At 40.3% G+C, this 24066-nt stretch overlaps 2 long non-coding RNA genes across 2 annotated transcripts in view; one reads left to right on the top strand and one right to left on the bottom strand.

The window, feature by feature from the left end:
- The window catches only part of LOC110131090 (uncharacterized), a 211471-nt gene that overhangs the window by 79782 nt on the left and 107623 nt on the right, over positions 1-24066 (top strand). The gene's annotated exons all lie outside the window — the stretch shown is intronic.
- On the bottom strand, positions 11272-22854 carry LOC139037748 (uncharacterized). Its single transcript, XR_011490634.1, has 3 exons — positions 22478-22854; positions 12417-12527; positions 11272-11362 (listed from the first exon to the last, which is right to left on the bottom strand). It is a non-coding gene; the product is annotated as an uncharacterized lncRNA (long non-coding RNA).

Genomic DNA, 24066 nt, shown 5'->3' with positions numbered 1-24066 from the left:
TAGGTGTGTACTTAGCTAAGATGCATTCAAAGTGACTTCTCAACTGGAAAACTAAATTTAAATAACCAGGATTTTCTCTAAATAATGGACTGATTTCTTACCTTTACAATCAGTGCAGTGAACCAAGACCAATAACATAGTGTGTGATTTGTTTCTGATTTGGGGAGGATTTGCTTAAAGTGGAACAGATTTCAGAATGACAAAACAAGTTTCCCTGGCAAGTTTGGTATCAAGCTTTTGTTTTGTTATACTTGATTATGTACTTTGGCTGCATAAACCAAACATATGTTCCAATCCAATTTAGTCTCTGTTCAGAGTGATTCTCCTTATTTGTCCAAAAGTTTCAGAACTTTTTTTTGCCCTCACTCTGAGCATTCAGTCCCTCATGTAGTTCAGGAACAACAGGCTCCCCAGGGATCTGGGTTTGACTCATGACTTTTATAGTTAAAAAACAAGACATGCTATTTTAGCCATTTTCAGTGGTGGCAAGTTGGATGCCAGATGTTTAGAAGGATAAAGTATCCTACTCTTGGGCTTTGCAGGTGGCTCAGTGGTAAAGAACCCACCTGCAAAGCTGAAGACTTCAGTTTGATCCCTGGTCTGGGAGGATCCCCTGGAGAAGGAAATGGCAACCTACTCCAGTATTCTTGCCTTGGAAATCCCGTGGACAGAGGAGCCTGGTGGGCTACAGTCCATGGATCAAATATGAAGTGACTAAACAACAGCAACAATCCTACTCTTAGGGGAACCACATTGATGACTTTCTAACACTGATGAAAGAAAAGTCGCTCAGACTCCTGTATGCTATAGTTGAAGCAAAATGCTTCTTGTTCATTGTCTATGCTTCCAAAAATCATCTTATCTCTAATGTGAGAGTCTTTAGAATATTCAGTGTTTTCCCAAAGAGAAAAATGGGATTAAAACCTCAGGTTATAAGTTTATGGAAATGGAAAAATGATCCAATTTTTCCCTTCTGCTGTAGGGAAAAACCCTGTTCTTCCTCCTATGCTTCTATTCCTGGTGTGTCTCTTTTTTCACTCACAAAACATTTCACCCCTGACATCTCTGTTCACCAACTGTGTGGAGGTTTTTTTCCCCACAGCGAGCAATTGTGACACCAGCTGGGTGTCTTAGAACTTAAGTAGATTCTAATATAATCTATCTGGAGACTGTCAGATTCTGCAAGCCAAGGGCTCAGTCCCACAAGATCTACTTACTCCTTCCCTCCATCAGATGCCAGTCACAAACTCAAGTAGTCATCTGTTCTTCTGACCAATTCGCTATAAGATGGGAGGTTCCAATGACCCCTTCCTTGGGTTGGACGAATTTGCTAGAGTGGCTCACAGAACTCAGGGAAACACGCGTACCAGTTTATTAAAAGATATGATAAGAGATACAGAGAAACAGCCAGATGAAGAGATATACAGGGTGCAGTCCCAGAGGGTCCTGAGCATAGGAGCTTCTGCCCCTGTGGAGTTAGGGTACATTGCCCTTCCAGGGTGATGTGTAGACCGACCTGGAAGCTCTCTGAACTCTGTGTATTTGGAATTTTCTGGATGCTTCACATAGGCATAATTGAGTATTAACGCTATTTTCAGTCCTTCTCTCTTCTCAAGAGAATGAGGACAGGGTTGAGAATTCTAAGCTTCTGATTGTGGTTTAGTATTTCCTGTGAGCACCACCCCCTCTAGGAGCCAGCCAGGAGATCCCCTCCCACCCAGAGTTGGCTCATTAAACAGAAGACACTTCTTCCCCCAGCAAATTCAGGAACCCTGTAAGGAACAAAGGTCAAAGATCAAATATTAGAACAAAAGATGCTCCCAGCCTCTTTATCACTTAAGAAATTACAAAAGTTTTAGGAGCTGAGTGCCAGGAACTGGGGACATAGACCATTATATATATTTTATATTATCTCACACATTTAATACAGCTCATGTGTTCAAATGTTTGACATAGTGACATTGTAAGCTAAAAATAATTTTCACAAAAGAGAATTGCATTTATGCTTATTTTATAAAACTGTTTCAGAGAATCATACCATTAAGGCAACAATTTTTTGGCATGAATTCCTTCTGCACTTGTTAAATGGTTTTCTCAATACTCCCGCTGGTTTTCTGAATCATGAGATTCCCAATTATTTGATGTTTGTGGAACATGAAGTTGAGTATATTTAGACTTGACAGAAGTCATCCAACAAGTGAGTCACAAGTGAGAAATATCCAATACAAATATACGATTTCCCCTAAATTCTGATTAAGAAAAAAAGAAACGTGTTTACCCTTTTTTGCAAATGTTTTAACAAAGGGTCATAATGCCATGCTAATTGAATATGAGTTGGACAAGTTGGACAGACAGTTTCTAGAAATTCTTTGGTTTAAGTCTTTCATTTTCAGATGAGAAAATCAGAACTAGAGAGTTGACCTACTCATCTTTCCAGGGACATCAGCTACTTGTGTCCCAGAGCAGCCCTGTTACAGCTCATCACCAGAACTCACAACCACGACTACTGTAATCTCTGCACGGGGTGTTGTCATGTTGCTGTAACTATGTGTGTGATTCAGTCATATCAGTTGTGTCCAACTCTGCAACCCCATGGATTGTAGCCCTCTGCAAGCTTCTCTGTCCATGGGATTTTTCCAGGCAAGAATACTGGAGTGGGGTGCCATGCCCTCCTCCAGGGAATTTTCCCCAACCAGGGATTGAACCCATGTCTCTGACATCTTATGCACTGACAGGTAGGTTCTTTACCACTAGTGCCACATGGGAAGCCCACCAGACAACATGCTAGTGTCTTATTTGATCCTTATAATAATCCAACAAATTCCTTAATACTATCATCTCAGTTTAATAGGAAAAGAGAGAGAGAAAAAGGAGAGTTAGAGGGTGAATTCATTTCCTCAACTGAGCGACGAAAGAGCTTTGTACCCTTGTCTCCCTGACTTCAAGACCCAGTCTCTTTTCAACCACTTCACCATTAAATCATGGTGCTATGGTAAACCAGTTGCCAAGTATGGAAGGTTTAAAGCAAGTGAGTGACAAGATCAATGCAGAAATTTTGGTGGAAAAAAAATCTAAACTGGGTGTGAGATTCTGGAGGGAAGACACTATATTCATGTCTGCTGGAGTTCCTTTGAGTAGAAAATGGAAACATCTGCTTGTTAAATGCCTTCCCTGATGCCTGTCCTCAGAGTCTTTCTCATTCTCTTCCCTGCTGTGAAGCCAGGTTTAGGAGGAGATGGAAGAGATAAGCAGATGAATAAAAATAAGCAGAGCAGATAATGTTGGCTGATTCATTCTATAAATAGTTATTGAGTAAATATATGTGCCAGATAGTCTTCCTCTTTCTAGCCTCATAAAGCTTACACTTTTCAAAGTAGTAGCTCATATGAGTGAACATGTTTGGGGATTACTGATTAATATTTAGATGTATTTAGAACATTTTTTTCCAATAAGTTTCTAATGCTAAGTTCCAAGGCTGAGCATTTGATTCTAGAAGATATCAATGCTGATCTCTGAACTCATAGTTGATCAGTGGCCTTGCAATACAGAAATGGCTGTTCTCAAAAAAGTGTTTTCAAAGTTCTCTGAAGCTCTGTGAACACTTCAGTTTTTGTGTGTGTTGTAATTATTTGCAGAAAAAAACCCATCCTATGGATGGTTAAAAACTCCACAGTATAGACTGGGTGAGAAAAGTGAAATAGGATGTGGTATGAGAGAAACTGGCAAAACAAGGGAGAAGAAAAAAACTCCCTAGTTTTTCTTCTGCTTGGAAATAAATATGCGGGAAACTGTTATGTCAATGGCAGCCTTTGATTCTCTTTTTTGCTTTTTTTTTTTTTTAAAGCTATGGAGATACTTAAAAAAACAAAAACAAATTGCATCTGGAAACATTTCTAGCTAAGGCACTGTAAAAAATGTGTTGGATGATAAATTGGGAGGAGAGTTGGTTTAAAGTAACACTAAAACTCAAAATGAGATAGTTTATGTCTCTGTTGTATGTCTGGAGAAAAGAAGTTCAATGCTATTAGCAAGACTGTGCTCCCTGAAGTCTTCAGGGATCTAGCTGCCTCCTAGCTTAATGTTTCATCACCTGTGACCTCTCTTCATAAGGTCACCCTATGGTCTAAGAATGCTGCTTAAGCTCCAGCCATCTTGCCACTCTTCAGGTAGCAGGTAGAAGGAGAAAAAAGGGAAGTGCACCCTCTCCCTTTAGGGATATTTATCATAAGATCCACCCATTACTTCTATTAAGATCCCTCAGGCAAGAATTTAAACAAATGACTATACCTAAATGCAAAGTGGCTGGGAAAAAGAGTCTAGGTGGCCAAATGCCCAAGTAGCTCAGGAATTCTATGACTACAGAAAACAAAAGGTTAGCAAGGGATAACTATACCCATTTCTGTCACAAGATGACTCTTGCTCTTTTCTCTGACCCAGGTTCCACATAGCTATAATTTTAAATCCACAATGAGCACACTTTCAATGAAATCTGTTCTTTCCCAATTGCTTCTGAAATGTAAAAGTGAAGTCGTTCAGTCGTGTCTGACTCTTTGAGATCCCATGGACTGTAGCCTACCAGGCTCCTCTGTGCATGGGATTTTCCAGGCAAGAGTAGTGGAGTTGGGTTGCTATTTCCTTCTCCAGGGGATCTTCCCAACCCAGGGATCGAACCCAGGTCTCCTGCATTGTAGGTAGATGCTCACTAGGGAAGTCTGACATGTGAAAAACACCTTTTCATGCCCTGAGATACAGTGTGGGCTGTGGCTGGTATTAGGAGAAAAACAATGCCAAATGGATTTGCAGCAGCCTCTAGACCCCACTTGGGCTTCCCAGGTAGCTCAGTGGTAAAGAATCTGCCTGCCAATGCAGGAGACATGGGTTCAATTCCTGGGTTGGGAATATCTCTTGGAGTAGAAAATGGCAACCTACACCAGTATTTTTGCCTGGAGAATTCCATGGAGAGTGGAGCCTGGCAAGCTATCATTCATGGGGTTGCAAAGAGTCAGACACAGCTGAGCACACATGAGGTGGGTCCCACTAAAATTTCTCAGAAACATTAGCATCATCTCTGCATGACCCCTCTTTTCAGTAGGATGCCTTTAAAGTTGCAAAACAATTCATGTTCCTTCAGGCACCTGGAACCCTGGTGTGCCGTTGCCAGACTCAGTTCAGGTTGAGAAACAGTGGGGACCTGGGACCGAAACTCCTGCTGCCTGACCTCTGGAGGATTGTCCTTTTTGGAGTTTTAATAGGTGTCATCAGCCCAGCAGGGGAGACTCTTGGCAAACTCGAGGTTTTCTCCTTCCAGAAGCTCACTGATCCTGCTTCTGTGAAAGGGCCAAATTTGTCAGTGGGAAAAGAATTTTAAGAAGTATCATGAAGTAAACTATTTTGCCATGCTCTGGATATTGACCCTTACTAATAAAGCTTCTTACATTTTCAAACACGGCACTGAATCCTCTCTTTAAATAATTAGTGAGTAGGGAGACAAGAGGAGTTCACTTAGCTCTTTGAAAGGGAAAAGTCGAGTAGACTTAAGGTACATTGGGAAAAAGTGAGTCAAATGGAATTGCATTCATGTTTGCAGAGTTAAATACTGGGATTATTTTTTTCAAAGATTTTTATATGTGGCTGTCTACATAGAGGAGATTTATTCTTAGGCCTCTTTCAAGTTAGATATTTGTTACCACTAGAGAGGAAACCTGTTCTTCAATTATTTTCTTTCTCAGTCTCTTCCCTCATCCACTTCAAAATGATCCAAACCTTCCACTCATTGAGTGCAGGACAGCACAGAGCAGAAGGAGGAAAAAATGATAGAAACTCAGTGAAGGCCATCAGGAAGTTCTGCCAAGAAACATTTTGAAAATGTTAATAGTGCTTAGATGTCAATAGCATTTTTATCTTGAAGTCACCCAGCTACTCTGTGGAGTTTAAATTATCTATCTGAAAGTGGCGATTCAGAGTTTAATTGTCTACTCGTAATACATAGAAATATTTGGATGGACCAAGTTCATTCGTGGATGTTGGTCAGTTTTCTGAGCTCTAAAAAGTGTTGCTCATTATACCATGTGGAGCCTGTGTTTTTCATCCTTTCCAGCCAGAGTTATATCGGTTTCCAAATTCAGAACTGTGACAACATTCCAGCAAAAGTTGTTTTTACGGTCTTTGACCGAGGAGAAAAGAAAACGTATTGGGTAAAGTATGGGAGAATTCTTCTTCTCCTAAATTTCCTCCCACCAGAAAGAAACAAAATGAAAAAAAAAAAAAAGGAATCAGAAAACAAATGGGTGTCTGGGAATCCAAAGGATACATTTCCTCATAATGTACCTGTCTCAGGGAAAACTTGCAGGGGAAATGTTTGCCTGTTCCTCAAATGTCATAGCTTTCCTTTGGTCTCTCTCAGAAGATCTGATTTCTCAGCCATACAAGGTATTCCTGGTTGTTTCTAGTATTTTCTGTGGACAAGAATCATCTGGTACATAATCCGTGGCTGGGCCAGAGGCTGAGCGCAGCTGGCCACAGCTGTGCTGGGGTAGCCTGAGAACCGAGCTGTTCATAGAAGGTGGTTTAAGTAGGCATTTGCAAGCAGACCAGACAGCGGGCTCTGTGCCAGCCTCAGCTGGTGGTGGGGGGTCAACCTTCTGCGGGAATAACACTGGTCATTGGTGGTCACAGATATGGAGCTGAACAGAAAGTGGGGCCTTTGCTACGCTGAAGGCTGCTGTCACAGCTGACTGTCCACCTCTGTGGGGTCAAGTCACAGGCCTTGTAGAATGAAAGGCCGTGCCCTTTTCATTCCCATCTTTTCAGGCTTTTTTTCACCATGAATTCATCTCTGGAGAAGTCTTAGCAGTGGCACTGCATTTTCTTTAAAATCTAAGTGTGTATTTATAGGGACTCTTTAAATAATTTGTGTGTGATGAATTCTGAAAAACATGTCTTGTTCAGGGAGTGCTGGTCCTCAGAGTGTGCAAATTTGTGCCAAATTGTCACTCCAGGGCAGCAGTAGGCCAGCAAGTAGGAAGAGGAACAGGACGAAGAATCATGAATTGGTGGGAGGGGCTTGGTTGAGTTTTAGACAGACAAGGGAAGGAGTTGGGACTCAGAGAGTAAGATACCCCTGGATATCATAGATTAGAATGAGCAAAGGTCAAACCCAGAGAAAAAGTATCAATAGCAAGAATTTTTCATTCCTGAGATATCAAAATAGATGGTGTTCAGGCTTTAGGAGGTGTTGGGGGTATAGCACACAGAGGAAATGCTGAGACAGACTTTTGGCAAAACAGAGGCTCTTTCACTTTTTCCTTTTATGTACTTCTGACTACATGTGGGTGCTTGTTGCCAAAGGGAGACTCGTGGGCTGTCCCCTCCTGATTAAGCAATGCCAGAGGTAGTCAACCTTATGGGAATCACTAACACACATGTATCTGAAGTTAGTCATGGCTTTGTGACCATCACTTATTTTGAAAATTCTCTGCCAAGTGAAGTTACTTTGGAAACAAAACTCCTTTCTCAATATAAGCAGGGGACAATTGAAAATCATTTTACAAATTCAAAGAAATAGTTAAATTGTTACCCTATTCACTGCTTCTTGGGGGGGGGGGCGTTGAATAAGAAAGCTTCATGGTAAAAATGAAGGACCTAAATGTTGGAGGACTTTCCATGAACTTTAATGTCTTCTGTGGTATGGTAACATAGCATTTTCCTGAGACAGCTGAATAAATCTTACAGAATTGGTATGTGAAATAAAAAAGTAACAGGATATTGTAGTTAAGGAAAAAAAGCCATGAAGATAAAGGCTGTTTAAGGTTGAAATTTCTTGGTGGCATTAATGAAGATGGTGCAGTGTCAGCAAAATCTCACACCAAATGGGGAGATCTGGGCTGCGCTATTTGTGTGCATTGGAGGGATGGAGGCCAGCCGCTTTCTTTTCTTCCATGCATGTGTTTGTCCATATTTTCAGGGCTATTGGCAAATGAGTACAATGCACATGAGCTGAAACTTGCTCTGTGGTTCTGGGGGTCTAAGGAAAGGGATGCCAACCCAGGTACAGCTTTCAGCCTCTTTCCCGTTTAGGTTAAGGCCAACAGAAGTAAGAGCCAAGGCTACCACTCCTCTATTAAGGGCTGCCTGGAGGGTTGAGGGCCTCAGGTAGCTCAGCCCAGAATCTCCTCTCTGTGTCCCTCATGCATATGCATGTATTTAGATGATGTGGGCTGGCCCCTGCGGTCCACTGTCAGCAATATTTTTATGCTTCACCGTACTTTATCCTCCATCTCCACCCAAAGAACAATTTAACCTTCCTTTTCAGTTCCTGCTACAAATGATTGGAGGGTTTCTTGCATTTTAATAAATGAGTACTGACTGAGTGCTTTTGTGTACGTTGTATCAAACTTGAAGCTGTGGCAATAGCAAGAGTTTATTTCTTGTGTTTTTAATTCAAGTATAGTTGATTTACAATGCTGTGTTAGTTTCAGATGTATAGCAAAGTACACACACATATATATATATATATATACACTTTCAGTTCAGTTCAGTTCAGTGGCTCAGTCGTGTCCAACTTTTTGCAACCCCCATGGACTGCAGCATGCCAGTCTTCCCTGTCCATCACCTACTCCCAGAACTTGCTCAAACTCACGTCTGTTGAGTCGGTGATGCCATCCAACAATCTCATCCTCTGTCATCCCTTTCTCCTCCTGCCTTCAATCTTTTGCAACATCAGGGTCTTTTCCAAGAAGTCAGTTCTTTGCATCAGGTGACCAAAGCATTGGTGTTTCAGCTTCAGCATCAGTCCTTTCAATGAATATTCAGGACTGATTGCCTTTAGAATGGATTGGTTTGAACTCCTTGCAGTCTAAGGGACTCTCGTGAGTATTCTCTACCACCACAGTTTAAAAGCATCAATTCTTCAGTGCTCAGCTTTCTGTATGGTCCAACTCTCACATCCATACATGACTACTGGAAAAACCATAGTTTTGACTAGACAGACCTTTGTCGGCACAGTAATGTCTTTGCTTTTCAATATGCTGTCTAGGTTGGTCATAGCATTTATTACAAAGAGCAAGTGTCTTTTAATTTCATGGCTGCAGTCACCATCTGCAGTGATTTTGGAGCCCCCCAAAATAAAGTCTGTCACTGTTTCCATTGTTTCTTCAACTATTTGCCATGAAGTGATAGGACCAAATGCCATGATCTTCGTTTTTTAAATGTTGAGTTTTAAGCCAGCTTTTTCACTCCTTTCTTTCAACTGCATCAAGAGGCTCTTCAGTTCCTCTTCACTTTCTGCCATAAGCATGGTGTCATCTGCATATCTGAGGTTATTGATATTTCTCCTGGCAATCTTGATTCCAGCTTGTGCTTCATCCAGTCTGGCATCTAGACTGATGTACTCTGCATAAAAGTTAAATAAGCAGGGTGACAATATACAACATTGACATACTCCTTTCCCAATTTTGAACCAGTCTGTTCCATGTCTGGTTCTAACTGTTGCTTCTTGACCTACATACAGATTTCTCAGGAGACAGATAAGGTGGTCTGGTATTCCCATCTCTAAGAATTTTCCACAATTTGTTGTGATCTACACATACAAAGGCTTTGATGTAATCAATAAGGCAGAAGTATATATTCTTCTGGAATTCTCTTGCTTTTTTGATGATCTAGCAGATGTTGGCAATTTGATCACTGGTTCCTCTGCCCTTTCTAAATCCAGCTTGAACATCTGGAAGTTCACGGTTTATGTACTGTTGAAGCCTGGCTTGGAGAAGTTTGATCATTACATTGCTAGCATGTGAGATAAAGGCAGAGTGACAGTAAAAGTATTAGTCACTCAGTTGTGTCCGACTCTTTGTGGCCCCATGGACTGTAGCCTGCTAGGCTCCTCTGTCCATGGAATTCTCCAGGTAAGAATACTGGAATGGGTTGCCTTTCCCTTCTCCAGGAGATCTTCCTGACCCAGGGATTGAACCTGGGTCTCCCGCATTACAGGCAGATTCTTTAGTGTATGAACTGCCAGGTAAGTCCCATACAAATATTAGGAAGAGTTTAAAAGACATTATCCTTGCCCAGTGAGTGCCCACTGAGTGTTCCTATACATAACACTTGAATAGGGTGGGGAGGAGGAGTGCTTGTGGTAGAGCTAGAGTTAGGGAAATTACAACGACAAGTTGTGTGAGAACCAAACATTATACAGATCAGTTTTTCATGGGTTCCAGTACCTGTGTTTTGCTATAAACCTTTCCTGGTATTTTTGTAAACCTTAGGAATGCAGGCATGAGTTGACATACACACTTACTCCTTTCCCACAGTTGTGTTTTCTTAATTTCATGAGGACATCAAAGTTAGTAGGAAAAGGCCAATGAGGAAATTTTGTTGTGTGTGGGGAGAACCCACACATAATATTTGCATTTCAGATGAGAAAACCCAAAGGGAACAAAGGTACCTGATACACAGGATGCTGGCAAAATATTTTACCAGGATGTGGTTTTGACCAGGTTGCTATTTCTGCTGGGATAGAATGTGCTTTACTTTTAAAAAATTATCTCTTGATCTCTCTTAAACACTCTCCATTATGGCCCCTTTTTCTGTTCATTGAAAACTTATGTAGAATTATACACTACCTGCTATTCTGCATTCATTCTAGGCTAGCTTGCAGAACTTCAGGGAGAAGACATGCAATTCTTCAACCAGGCTTAGCAGTTTTGATCACAGGAATTCTTTTTCTTTGCCCCCCCTGTGAGTCTGAAGGCTAGAACCCTGACTGTTGGCACATGACTAGCTTTCATGGCCAAAATAGTCCCTACAAATGAGAGAAATGTGTTTCTGAGTTCTATTCCTTACTTTGGAATAACTTGACAATTTTTTTCAATCTAGGTGATGTGGTGACTTATATGTAGTGCCAGTACATTCATTTTCACCTCTCATCCTCATTTTTCTACCTGCCTAAGTATGAAAGGAACATAATAAAATGATAAGTTAGTGGCTATAGATAACAAGATTCTCTCTGTGTATCTTTGCCATGGGAAGGCCTGCTAAAGAATTAGGCTTGGTGTTTTTTTGTCATTTGGAGCAATTATGTTGAATGGTCCTTGCTTTAGTTTTGGCTTTGTAATGAAATGCATAGCCAAGGCGTCAATACAGCAGCTATGTGGAGTCTAGGTCTCATTCTGCCATAATGACTATACCATGGGGTGAATGTGGAAACCAGAAATTTCAGTTTCGAAGTCTGAAAGCAGCAGAGGACAGATGAAGGTAACAGAACAAAACTTACTTCCAACCTTGACTGTTTCTGCCCGTACATTCTTGTCTCGTTACTTCACATGGACCAGATGGGAAACAAGGTGCTCTGCAGATCCCCTCAGGAGTCCTGCTGATCAGAAGAGCGGAGTCCTGCTTACACACCATAGGTAACCACACATCACCTGTTCAAGACTTGGTGGCCAGGTTCAGCTCTTAGATTACAGCAGTTCCTCAAACTTACGTGTCTGCATATCCTTGGGGATTCTGTGGGGTCTAAGATGGTGCCAGCTATTTCTCATATTTAATAAGATCCCAGGAGATGCTAATGCTGCTGGTCTGTGGACCACACTTGGGTTCCAAGGCCCTAGGCCATGAGGCTAAAGTGGCCTAGATGTCAGTTCTGATAGCAATACCAACAGGTCAATATATCTCTAATCCATGAATTGACTGCGCTCTGAGCCTTAGTTAACCTCCTTTTAAATATTTGCTGTTGGTCAGGAAGAGAATTGAGTGTTGACCGAAGAATGGCAGACCTAGGGCTGGAGGGTGTATGGAATGGTCTCAGGATACTGGGGGAGCCCTCATGCCCCCGTTCCCCCCTGATTGCTTAAGCTCTACTTGTTAGAGGGCCATTTGTGTTAACAAATAGTGCCTTTAAAATGCTAGATCTCAGTATGAATTCGTTTTACTAGCTGGTTTATTTCCAACTGGAAATTGCTGATGGGAGAGATGGATCATTGAGGGAAACCTGGGATAAGAATAGACGTTTAAAGATTTGTACAGTCTTTAACACTCTTGTGTGTTTCCTTAGTGCTGTGCTATGCTAAGTTGCTTCATTCATGTCTGATTCTGTGTGACTCTATGGATTGCAGCCTGTCAGGCTCTTCTGTCTGGAGTGGGTTGAAATTCCTCATCAGGGGATCTTCCCAACCCAGGGATTGAACCCACATCTCTAATGTCTCCTGCATTGGTGGTGGGTTCTTTACCACTAGTGCCACCTGGGAAGCCTGTGTTTCCTTATTTCCTTTCTTTCACCTTACTGCCAGACTTCACTTTATTTCTGATACTTACAGTCACCAAATTTTGGGTATTTTGTTCCCCCTTTGTTGTTGTTCAGTTGCTCAATTGTGTCCAACTCTTTGCAACCCCACAGACTGCAATGCCAGACTTGTCTGTCTCACCATCTCCTGGAGCTTGCACAAACTTACGTCCATTGAGTTGGTAATGCCATCCAACCATCTCGTCCTGTGTCATCCTCTTCTCCTCCTGCCTTCAGTCTTCCCAGCATCAGTCTAGGTTAAAAAACAAAACAGAAACTCTGAAGGAACCATTCTCCACCTTGTTTTTGTTTTGTTTTTTTTTTTCCAGATGTATTTCTCCAGGTTTGGCTACAAAGAAAAGATTTCTTACAGAGTTTATACCTGCTAGGAAATCAGGATATTCCAGAAATCTCACAGTGTCCAGGCCAGTTTTCTTTCCAATTTTGGGGTGAAGCATTCTCTTTTCAAATTTCAAAAGTCAGTTATCAGATTTGTGCATTTATACTGGTTTTATATCAATGGTACCAGTGTGACTGGAATGCTTGAAAAGAATGCTGTTCCCTAGAAACTTTTGAAAGAAAAACACTTAAAAATATTTTGACCATTGTATGTTTGGGATTTTTAGCCTCAGTGGCTCTCGTGTACTTAGTGGGCATGGAATTATTCCAATTGCATCATAATTTTCCACTTCAAATTAAGTTGATTTTTTTCTTTAAACAACAAATTGTGAGAATGAGAATCTTGGGAGGGACAGTAGGGAAATGACAGGTGCTATGAGTCTCTTAACTTATGTTTAATAATTATAATTACATTAGTGCATAACTCCCTTAGGGTCAAAGATTAGGCAATCTAATGGAATAAGATTTAGGAAATCAGGGCCCTGATGAATACAGTAAGTCCCCTACACATGAATGAGTTCCCTTCTGAGAGTGCGTTTGTAAGCCCAACAAAATAAGCCTAGGTACCCAACTAACACAATCAGCTATATAGTACTGTGCTGTAATAGACTGATAATACTTTTCACATAAATGATACATAAAAAAAAGCAAACACAAACATTTAAAATATTACAGTGCAGTACCATGAAAAGCGCAGAAGTACAGTACAATAGCTGGCATACAGGGGCCAGTAGCAATACCAGCCACATTACCACTGCTTATATGCTCGCCTCTGAACATCCTGGACTTGAAATAAGGATACAGTACTACTCTACTCTGCAGCTCTATACAGTGAAGTTCACAAAAGCCCAACCACCTGTAGAGAACGCACACACATGACAATGTATGCCAGACACATGAACTGACTTATGTGCTTAGACATGCAAATGCATATTTGCATCTTTGAAAGTTTACAACTTGAAGGTTTGTATGTAGGGGTCTTACTGTGCAGGATTTGAATCTCTACAATTTAATTACATCAACTGTGTCATAAAACATTAATGCTTAAAAAAAATTAATGCTTGGTGAACATGATCCATAATCCTTAGTTCAGTTCAGTTGCTCAGTCATGTCCGACTCTTTGCAACCCCATGGACTGCAGCACACCAGGCTTCCCTGTCCATCACTAACTCCTGGAACTTGCTCAAACTCATGTCCATGGAGTTGGTTATGCCAACTCCCAACCTGGGGACCCAGCAAAGGGACTGAGAACCCTGAGGGAATTTGACTTTGGAGGCCATTGGGATTTGTTTACAGAACTTCCACAGATCTGGGGAAATAGACTCTTGGGAGGGCACAAACAAAACTTGTGTGCACCAGGAGACACAAGAAAGGAGCAATGTCCCCACAATAGACTGAATCAGGTGCCTATGAGTGTCCAGGAGTCTCCAGTGGAGGGGTATGTAGACAGTTTGACCTCAGGCTAAACAATAGGGAGGGAACACAGTCCCACACATCAACAGAAAATTTGATTAAAGATTTACTGAGCATGGCTCTGCCCATCAGAACAAGACCCAGTTTCCCCCACAGTCAGTCTCTCCCATCAGGCAGCTTCCATAAACCTCTTATCCTTATCCGTCAGAAGGCTCACAGAATGAAAACCATGATCACAGAAAACTAGCCAAACTGATCACATGGACCACAGCCTTGTTTAACTCAATGAAACTATGAGCCATGCCATGTAGGGCCACCCAACATGGACGGGTCATGGTGGAGAGTTCTGACAAAATGCGGTCTACTGGAGAAGGGGATGGCAAACCACTTCAGTATTCTTGCTTTGAGAACCCCATGGATGGTATGAAAAGAAAAAGAGATAATCCTTAGTAGCTGTGTTTTAATAAATAGTGATTTCAAAGTAACAGGTACTGTTTATTGAAGATAAACTATAGGGCTAACACTCCTCTAGGTACATTACAATCTTAGCTCATTTAGACTTTGTTGATTACCTTTTCCTGGTAAAATGATGATAACAATGGCCGTTGGTTATATGTCGTGTTTTATGACACTTTATCTACATATTTTAATTAACCTAGTCAGTATTTCATGAAATAATTCTAATTTCCTGTTTCAAAATTTTGCTGAGATTTCATAGATGATTGTGTATATGTGAGTGTGTGTGTGCATACGCTCAGTCGTGTTTGACTCTTTGCAACCCCATGGGCTGTAGTCTGCCAGGCTTCTCTGTCCATGGGATTCTCCAGGCAAGAACACTGGTGTGGGTTGCCATTTCTTACTCCAGGTATCTTGCCAATCCAAGGTTTTAACCCGTGTCTCCCGCATCGGCAGGAGGATTTTTTTAGTCCTGTGCCATCTGGGATGCCCATAGAGAATATTGACTGTGAACCAAAATTTTGTATCTCGGGTGGAGAGAAAGTGGAGAGAGCATTTTTTCCTACCAATTCCAGCTGTGAAGAGTGAGACAGGGGTGTCTGTGTGGAGCTGCTGGACTGAAGATTTTCATCTACAGACCAGGTGTTTGAATTTCCTTCCATGATTTCTCTGTGTCTGCTCTGCCTATGGACTTAAGTTTCCCTCTCTATTGTAATACCTTTTTTCTTTCATCTTGTCTTTTTAAATTTAAGTCATGTTGGTTTAGATCTTCTGGTAGTTGGCTTATCTTGATGCTGACTTTGGCCAGCTTTTAAGAACTCTCCTAATATTGAAGGCAAATGCGGTTACCATTTAGATGATAAATGGAAGACTGTTTCACATAAGGAGGCCTGGTAGATACGTTATTGAAAATTTAATAAAATTACCTGTAATCATATTGGCAAGGTAATTCCTTAGGGCAATCTGCTCATTTATTAAAATGATTTTTTAAAATATATTGAACCAGATGATGGTTTTCTAGTAGCATTTCACCCGTATTGGCCTTTTTTTTTTTTAACTCTAAGTTATATTTTTTATTACCTCCTGTGTATCCCATCCCATTATCAGCTTATGATAGGATCCCCCAGAGTAAAGGTTTTTTTTTTTTTTTTAAATTAAATCACTCTGTTCAACTTTCTATGCCATTTATGAGTTATCCTTCTACACATAAGTGGCAGGGTGGCATTGCTTATGGGCTACCTCTGTCCTCATGAGATGCCTGAACCTTCTCTTCCAATTTTTTTCTTACCGTTTTTCTTTCATTAGGATAATACCAAGAATTGCAAGCACTCTGGTAGGCTTACGATCTGGTGCCATTTAAACCAACTATCTGTCCATCATTCATTTATTTCACGGGTTGAAAAGAACCAGATTATGCTTTAATAAAAATGATACGAAATGCTATGTGGCATCCTAGAGATCTTGGAATAGTAAACAGGCATTAGTGGAGAAACTGGTGATTTGAATAAAGTCTGTGGTTTGGCTAATAGTATTGTACGTATGTCCATCTTCAGTACTGACAAATGTAACACGGTTCTGCCAATGTTAACATTCAGCTAAACTGGATGAGGTTATAAAGGAATTCTCTCTACTCTCTTTGTAATTTATCTGCACATCTATAATTATTCCAAAATAAAACATTAAAAAAATTCCAGCCCCTAAATTATATGCCTTTTCTTTCTTCTTTTTGTTCTTTTATTTACTTATTTCTTTTTGACTGTGCTAGGTCCTCACTGCTGCATGCTTCTCTGGTTTCTTTTCCTCGCAGAGAGCGGGGTCTCCTCTCTAGTTGCAGCGCTCGGGCATCTCACTGCCGTGGCTTCTCTTGTTGCAGAGCATGGGCTCTAGGATGCATAGGCTTCAGTAGCTGCAGCGCTCGGGCTCAATAGTTGCAGTTCCCGGCTCTAGGGCACAGTTTCAATAGTTGTGGCACACAGGTTTAGTTGCTCTGCCTCATGTGGGATCTTCCTGGACCAGGGTTGAAATCCATGTCTCCTGAATTGGTAGGTAGATTCTTTACCACTGAGCCACCAGGAAAGCGCCTGCATGCCTTTTCTCTACCTTCAAAATAAGAAATTTTCTTGTATGTTTTGAACACAACACAACATTTTAACATCCTTGGAATTTTATTTCACATTTTTTTCTGTCATGTGTTACAAGAGAATATTCACCAAGGACACTCATTAAATACAGGAGTAGCTTACATGGATCTAATGATAGTCTTGCAGAAAATACCCATGAAAGTTTTCCCCCTACCTTTGGATTATGTCAGCTAAACATTTGCAACATCTTGGCATTTCTTACCCTAGTTTTCTTTTGTGTGATAGTCCAACATCTCAGAAAATATATTAAAGAATTGAACACAGGTAACAGATAAAAAGATATGGGTTGCATATGGAGAAAATTTTAGAAAATATTATAAATGTGTGAAAGCGTGGCTTGCAGAGGAAGAACCCTAGTCAGTGTGATCCCTAGTAACTGACAATATTGCTGGGTTTAGGTAATGTGCTCCCAGCATCTGCATCCCTGGTACATGCCGAGGGGTTAGGAAATTTTGGAACTGTGTAAACTGAGGTTCACAATTTTACTTTGTTCTCATACAAAAAAAAAAAAATGTGTTTCCTGCTTGGCTCAAGATGATAATTATGGAACTTCACATTTTAACAAACCGATGAGTTAGATATTTATTTGGTGAGGAGATTTTGAGGTCTTCAAGGCACACCCCCTAGGTGATCTCTCATTCCAGATGGAGCCTTTATGGAAGATACCGAGTGACAGGTATAGAGAGACCAAGCACTGGTGTTTGTCCGTGGGAGAGACATCTCTTTCCACATTGTGGAGAGTTGTGCCTAGACACACAAAGGTAGGAAGACTCAGACATAACCGCCCATAACACTGTCACTAGTTACAGGGGAAGGGGGTGTTCTCCAGCCAGGCAGTCCTGGATGCAGCTGCTACTGTGTTAGGAACTCACCCAATGACAGCCATACATATCAAATCTTTACTGTCACGTACTCTATTTCATATGACATAGAATTTTATATTCATACAAAAAATATAAACTAGAATGACTGACAAGAGCAGTTATGATATCTGTAATTAACATTGGTCATTCTTCAATTGTGAACAAAGGCTTCTGAGTCAATAAGAACTGGACTTTTATCCTGGCTCTACCATTTGCTCTCTCTAGGACCATGGGCAAGTGGCTTATCCCTCTGTATTTCAGATTCCTTGCTATATAAATTGGAGATAAAAATAATGTCTATTTTATAGGATCGTTTTGTGGGCTTCTGAGAGTAAAGTGCCACAGTCAGCACATAAGACCCCGTGAGAACTGATTACATGTTCACCCACCCCACTCGCTCCAAGCTTTCTCTAGTGTAACTGAGGAACAAAAGGCCTCCCTATGCACATGAACACATGTGTGTGCACAGATAGACAGTGTCCCCAACCTCTGGCCACACATGGAGTTTCTATTCCACTTCTGATCTTCTCTAAGACCATATTTGTTCTCCTCCTCCTCTGACTTCCTTCCTCCTTCATTGCCAATACCTTCTTTTTCTCCTTTTTCCTTCTTCCTCTTCCCCCTCCTTTCTCCTTCCCAACATTTTTCTTCTCTCCTCCTCCCTGGTCTCCTCCTCTCTTACTCCCATTTCTCTCCCCAAGGATTTCAGACTTCTTAACAACAGGTACGATGGGGAATGTTCACATGTACAAAGGAGTTAGGATCAAACCTCAGTGTTGAATTGCATTGTTGAGAATCCCAGACCTTTCTTTTTCTATAAAAGCTGCCTAATGCTGCATAAGAAGCAAACTTGGCCCTGGAGCGGTCCACTGACTGTAAGGTACACAAAAGTAAACAGAACTCTCCTTCCCTCCAAGCAAAGTGGTCATTCAAAAGAGGAAGATGTCTAAAGGGGAAAACAATATATATATATCAGTTATGTCTGACTCTTTGCAACCCCATGGACTGTAGCCCACCAGGCTCCTCTGTCCATGGGGATTCTCCAGGCAAGAATGTTGGAGTGGGTAGCCATTTCCTTCTCTAGGGAACTTTCCAACCCGGGAATCAAACTGGGGTCTTTTGCATTGGAGGTGAATTCTTTACCAGCTGAAATACCTGGGAAGCCATATATATATATATATCTATATCTATATATATATATATATATATGTATATACATGGCTTATAGATTAATAACTTTATGTATATATTATATATATATCAGCTTATACATATATATAAGGATATACAACTTAATCACTTTGCTGTACACCTGAAGCTAACATAGCATTGCAAATTATACTTCAATTTAAAAAACAGTTAAAAAACAAAGGAAGAGGATGTCATGTCACTACTACCTAAGTAAAGACCACACCACGCCTTCTATGGCCACTTGCTGGACTATTTTCAGAAACAGTACAGTAGTTGATAACCTTGATCAGGTTTTTATTTTTATTTTCCCACATTGCTAACGGCATCCTAATCTCAGTCTTAGGGGAATGAGGCAAGTTTCCTGAAATATTCTTCAGTTCAGTTCAGTCACTCAGTCGTGTCCAACTCCTTGCAACCCCATGAATCGCAGCACACCAGGCCTCCCTGTCCATCACCAACTCCCGGAGTTTACTCAAACTCATGTCCATCGAGTTGGTGATGCCATCCAGCCGTCTCATCCTCTGTCGTCCCCTTCTCCTCCTGCCCCCAATCCCTCCCAGCATCAGGGTCTTTTCCAATGAGTCAACGCTTTGCATGAGGTGGCCAAAGTACTGGAGTTTCAGCTTCAGCGTCAGTCCTTCCAATGAACACCCAGGACTAATCTCCTTTAGGATGGACTGGTTGGATCTCCTTGTGGTCCAAGGGCTCTCAAGAGTCTTCTCCAACACCACAGTTCAAAAGCATCAATTCTTTGGCGCTCAGCTTTCTTTATAGTCCAACTCTCACATTCATACATGACCACTGAAAAAATCATAGCCTTGACTAGACAGACCTTTGTTGGCAAATATTCTTATCCTCTGATTATTCTTAAGACTTCCATGATCCTCATTTCATTTTTAAGTTAATTTTTGATTATAAAACAAATATCCCTCCCTCCCAATCTCCAAAACTAAACCATAAAAGAGATTACAGGGTTAGGACAAGGTCAGTTAGAGGGGAATTCCCTTTTCACTTTCACCCCATTTATAGAGGGGGAGAGAGCTCAGTGAAAGGGGTCTCATTATGGGGTGACCAGCTGACGCACATCTGAAGGCACTTTAAGGACTACGCAGCCTTAACTTCTGCAGGGCTTTTAAAATCCCTGATGTATTCTGAACTCATAAAACTCTGACATTTACTTACTAGAAAAAAAGTTTTAGTTCAGAAAAACTCAACTTATTCTCCAATATCTATCATTGATTACAGCCTGAACTCTGGTTAGAAGTTGTTGCTCCAATAGTGGATAGCTTTCAGATCTTCAGGGAGCAGATACCAGATGCTTGATAAGGGCTGACTAATGATGCCTGCTTCTTGGTGCATATGTTAAAATTTTAAAATATTTTCAAGTGTTAGGTGCAATATTGCTCTTTAAGATCTGTACAGATAACACAAATAGAGATTCAGACCATTCAGACGAGTAAAAATATAGACTACGTACACTGGTATAATTGTAGTTGATCTTGTAACCAAGAAAAGATATGAATGCTTTCAATATGTTGGTGAGCACAGAGGAAGAAAGTGCCTGTTTAGCAGAGGAAGGGAAAGTAGTGAACTATGAGGAAGGGTGTGCTTCCAATGCTAAGATGTGGAGAAGTGAGTCAGCTCTGATAGCCCAGGGGATGTTGGCTTGGATTGTGACTTGGAGAGAATGAGGACTCTATCTAAACTGAAAGGGGACTGCTGATAGGAAGGAAAGGAACTACCTTTTGTTTGCTAATATCATTGGTCAGGCCTTTTGATGAATATGGAGAATGGATGCCTAGATCAGCTTCAAATGAGAGTCTGTTGCCCATCCCCTGGGAGAGCTGGTCACATGCAGCCCTCCAGGGTTTCCTCAGCTGCACAGAGTCACCTTAAGGTCACCCTCGTGATCAAGCATCAGGTATAAAATCCAGCCATTTTCGCCTTACCTGGGGAAATTCCAATGGCTCACTTTAGCTCTAAAGCTCCCCGTGGGGTCAGCTGGAGCTGTTGTCAGGTCTGCATCAAAGCTCAAACTTCCCTTTGCCCATTCCTTTTTTTATCCTCCTTCCCCAGATGCTGATCCTAAAAGCACTCTCTAATATATGTTCTAGAGTCTAACTTCATCTCCGAGTCTGCCTCTGGGACAACTGACCTGTGACACGCTTTCAATATGCTCTGTTGGTCAATCTTCATAATAACTCCCCAAGGGTGGTTTTTTAGCTCTCTTATAAAGGTGAGACCGAGGTGAAATACCTCACCAGAAGTCACACATGCTTGGCATCCACATGTTGTTCTGTTTAACCACATTATTCATACTCTTTTCAGTGTATCATGAAAAATGAAAATGAAAGTTGCTCAGCTGTGTCTGGCTCTTTGTGACTCCATGGACTATACAGTCCATGGAATTCTCCAAGCCAGAATACTGGAGTGGGTTGCCATGCCCTCCTCCAGGGGATCTTCCCAACCCAGGGATCGAACCCAGGTCTCCCTCATTGCAGGCGATTCTTTATCAGCTGAGCCACAAATCATGTTGCCTCCTAAAAGGATTAGCTGCAGACACACAGCTTCAGGCATGTACGGTAAAGATTGGATAATTACTTGTGTGCCCTCATTCAGTCAACAGTTATTTATTAAATACTCACCAGTGTACCAGAAATTTTACAGTTAGAAGGAAAAAAAACATAAAGCATGAGATGGATGTCCTATTTCCGTAAAGGGTTTGTAGACACTGGACAGGATCTGGTGTCTGCTCTATAATGCCAGTCTACAAGTCAACTTGGACAGTATCTTTGAAGATCAGCCTTTCTCAGCTTTATTTTCTTTTGGAATTATAACATTTAATTAGAGATTAAAGGAACTAATGGCATAAGAAGGTGAAACAAACAACTGTTGTTTTTGAAAGAATCTATAAAAACTGATGCTAAAAAGTTGCTGCCAAAATAATTGTAACCAAGACAGCTATAAAATGCTGGAAGATGTATACACTTAGGAAAGTTATATACTTATATTGTTTCTCAAATATATTTAAGTTTTCATTTTAAAAAGCAAAAATGGAAATCTTAGATGATGCGTTTTGATTATGATTCATTCGGGGGAAAAAAGAATGGATTTGTACTTAAAAAAATCTTGGCCCAACATCAATAGATTGGCAAATGAATATTCATTTATATGTTTTGAGTTAGAACAAAATATTTAAGGTATGTATGCATTTTTTTTTTTTATGATTCCCTGCTTTAACCAACTTTTTCTGTTGGCCAAAGTTACTGTTAAACTGAGGTTCTCCACATGTTTATTAAGAACATGTATCCCCCGCAAATAGTATATCTCATAAAGAATATATCAATAAAAGTTTGTTATATGAGTGAATCACCCAAAAATGTATGAGATGAAAATCACTGTGTGAAATATGTAAGTACCACATGTAGATTTGTGTACTTTGCTTCTTTGGGGTCAATATTCAACCTTTGTTCTTCTGGAAGAAAAATCATATCCAGTCGTTCTTTGTTAGTGCCAACTGAATGAATTTTGCTTTTTTACTTCTGTTGTATTGTCTTTTTTTAGTGAGACATTTAAAATAGTTATACAATAAGGTAACACATTTGGAAAGACCAACTTAGCTAAAATAACAGCTAAAACTTCCTAATTATAAGCTAATGTTGATCAGAACCAAAGCAAAAACCAATTCTTAATTTTATATAAAACTATGACTATTTAACTTTTCCTGTAAATATACTTACCCTTAATCTATAGTTAGCTGCCACTTTACTCTCTCTTTCACCTTGGACTTTTCTCCCAAATCTCTGAGTAGTTAACAACCTTCATTTCTGTTGTGGGCTTGTTAGACTTTTCTACACGTAATATCTACTTTACTACATGTAATATCTACTTTTAGAACTGCTCTATTTTTAACATGCAGCCACATAAAGACAATATCCTATCTTGGCTTTCCCTAGGCTTGTATTGATTTTCCACACACAGTGGAGTGAGAAAGTAAACATGAAGGCACAGAACTGTATCTGTCTTGGTGACCAAAAGGCTCGGGTTAAGATCTTTGGTTGGAATTCCTTCCTAGATCTAAAATTCTGGAATTTAGCTTTGTTTGGTAAGAAAAGCAAGAATGGCTCTGGTAGCAAGAGATAATTGTATTGTACAAAGATAGATTTTTAAAACAAAATAGAGTAAATAAAAGTATAAACTTTGACTATGTTTTTATAATTTAAATCAGGATAAAACTAATCAAATTTCAAGAAACAAAATCATTTAGGAATGTATTGTTACTATCCCACCAACATCAATGTTGGTATCCTTATTTATCATTTTAAAGTAAAGTAGAAAACCACCTTCATTCATCCTGAATCTTTTCCAAGGTAAAAACTTTTCATGGTTTATGGTTTCATCTTGGTTGGTAACAGAAGAGCTAGGGGTGTCAAAATAATTCAATTTGAAAAACAAAAACAGTTCCAGAGGTAATTTCATTGGGCAAATATTGAGTAAAGTTTTTTTCTTTAGGAATTATTAGTCTTTATATAGTAATATGTATTGTAAATTTCCAAGAGAGTAAGGGATGTTGTACATAGTGTTTTATAAACCTATGGAAGGCTCATATAGTAAATATCTTGAAAGATAAATTGATGTGTCTTGGTGACTGATTAAATACAAGAAGTAAGAAGGAATGAAACAAAGGTAAAAGATGTTGAAGCTGGGAAATTAAAAAAAAAAACTCGAGATTTTTTTTTTTTAGTTTCCCAGCTTCAACATCTTTTTTTTTTGGTGGAGAGGGAGGTGGGAGGGGGGACCGGGATGGGGAATACATGTAAATCCATGGCTAATTCATTTCAATGTATGACAAAAACCACTGCAATGTTGTAAAGTAATTAGCCTCCAATTAATAGAAATAAATGGAAAAAAAAATCTCTTTGCTATTTCATTGCAATCATTTGTCAAATTTCTACTACATGACAGGTACTACAGATGAGGGACTGGGACTTAGAAATTTAAGTAATTTGTCAAGGGTCATATAGATAATATGTGGTTGTCACAATAGTGCAATCACAGTGTACTGAAATGATTGATGGAGAGACACCAAACATAAGTGAAAGGATGTGAAGTTCCTTTCATCACAAAGGATGTGGAAGCTTATGGTACCAATTACACAAAGCAGGAGGCAACACACTGCCCTCCCAGATGAAGGTACAGGTGCAGCTCGTACGTGCTACGCAGTGTGATGATTCTGCCAGATGAGCTTTGCTTTTTTTGTAAATCCATCTGACCATCTGCAAGTTACTGGTACAAAATAACGCCTCCACATTTAGTGCTTGCTGTGGAA

Source organism: Odocoileus virginianus, chromosome 12 (assembly GCF_023699985.2).
Source record: "Odocoileus virginianus isolate 20LAN1187 ecotype Illinois chromosome 12, Ovbor_1.2, whole genome shotgun sequence".
Classification (NCBI taxonomy): Eukaryota; Metazoa; Chordata; class Mammalia; order Artiodactyla; family Cervidae; genus Odocoileus; species Odocoileus virginianus.
Note: the sequence above shows the minus strand (reverse complement) of the source record. Positions and strands in the feature narration are given on the sequence as shown.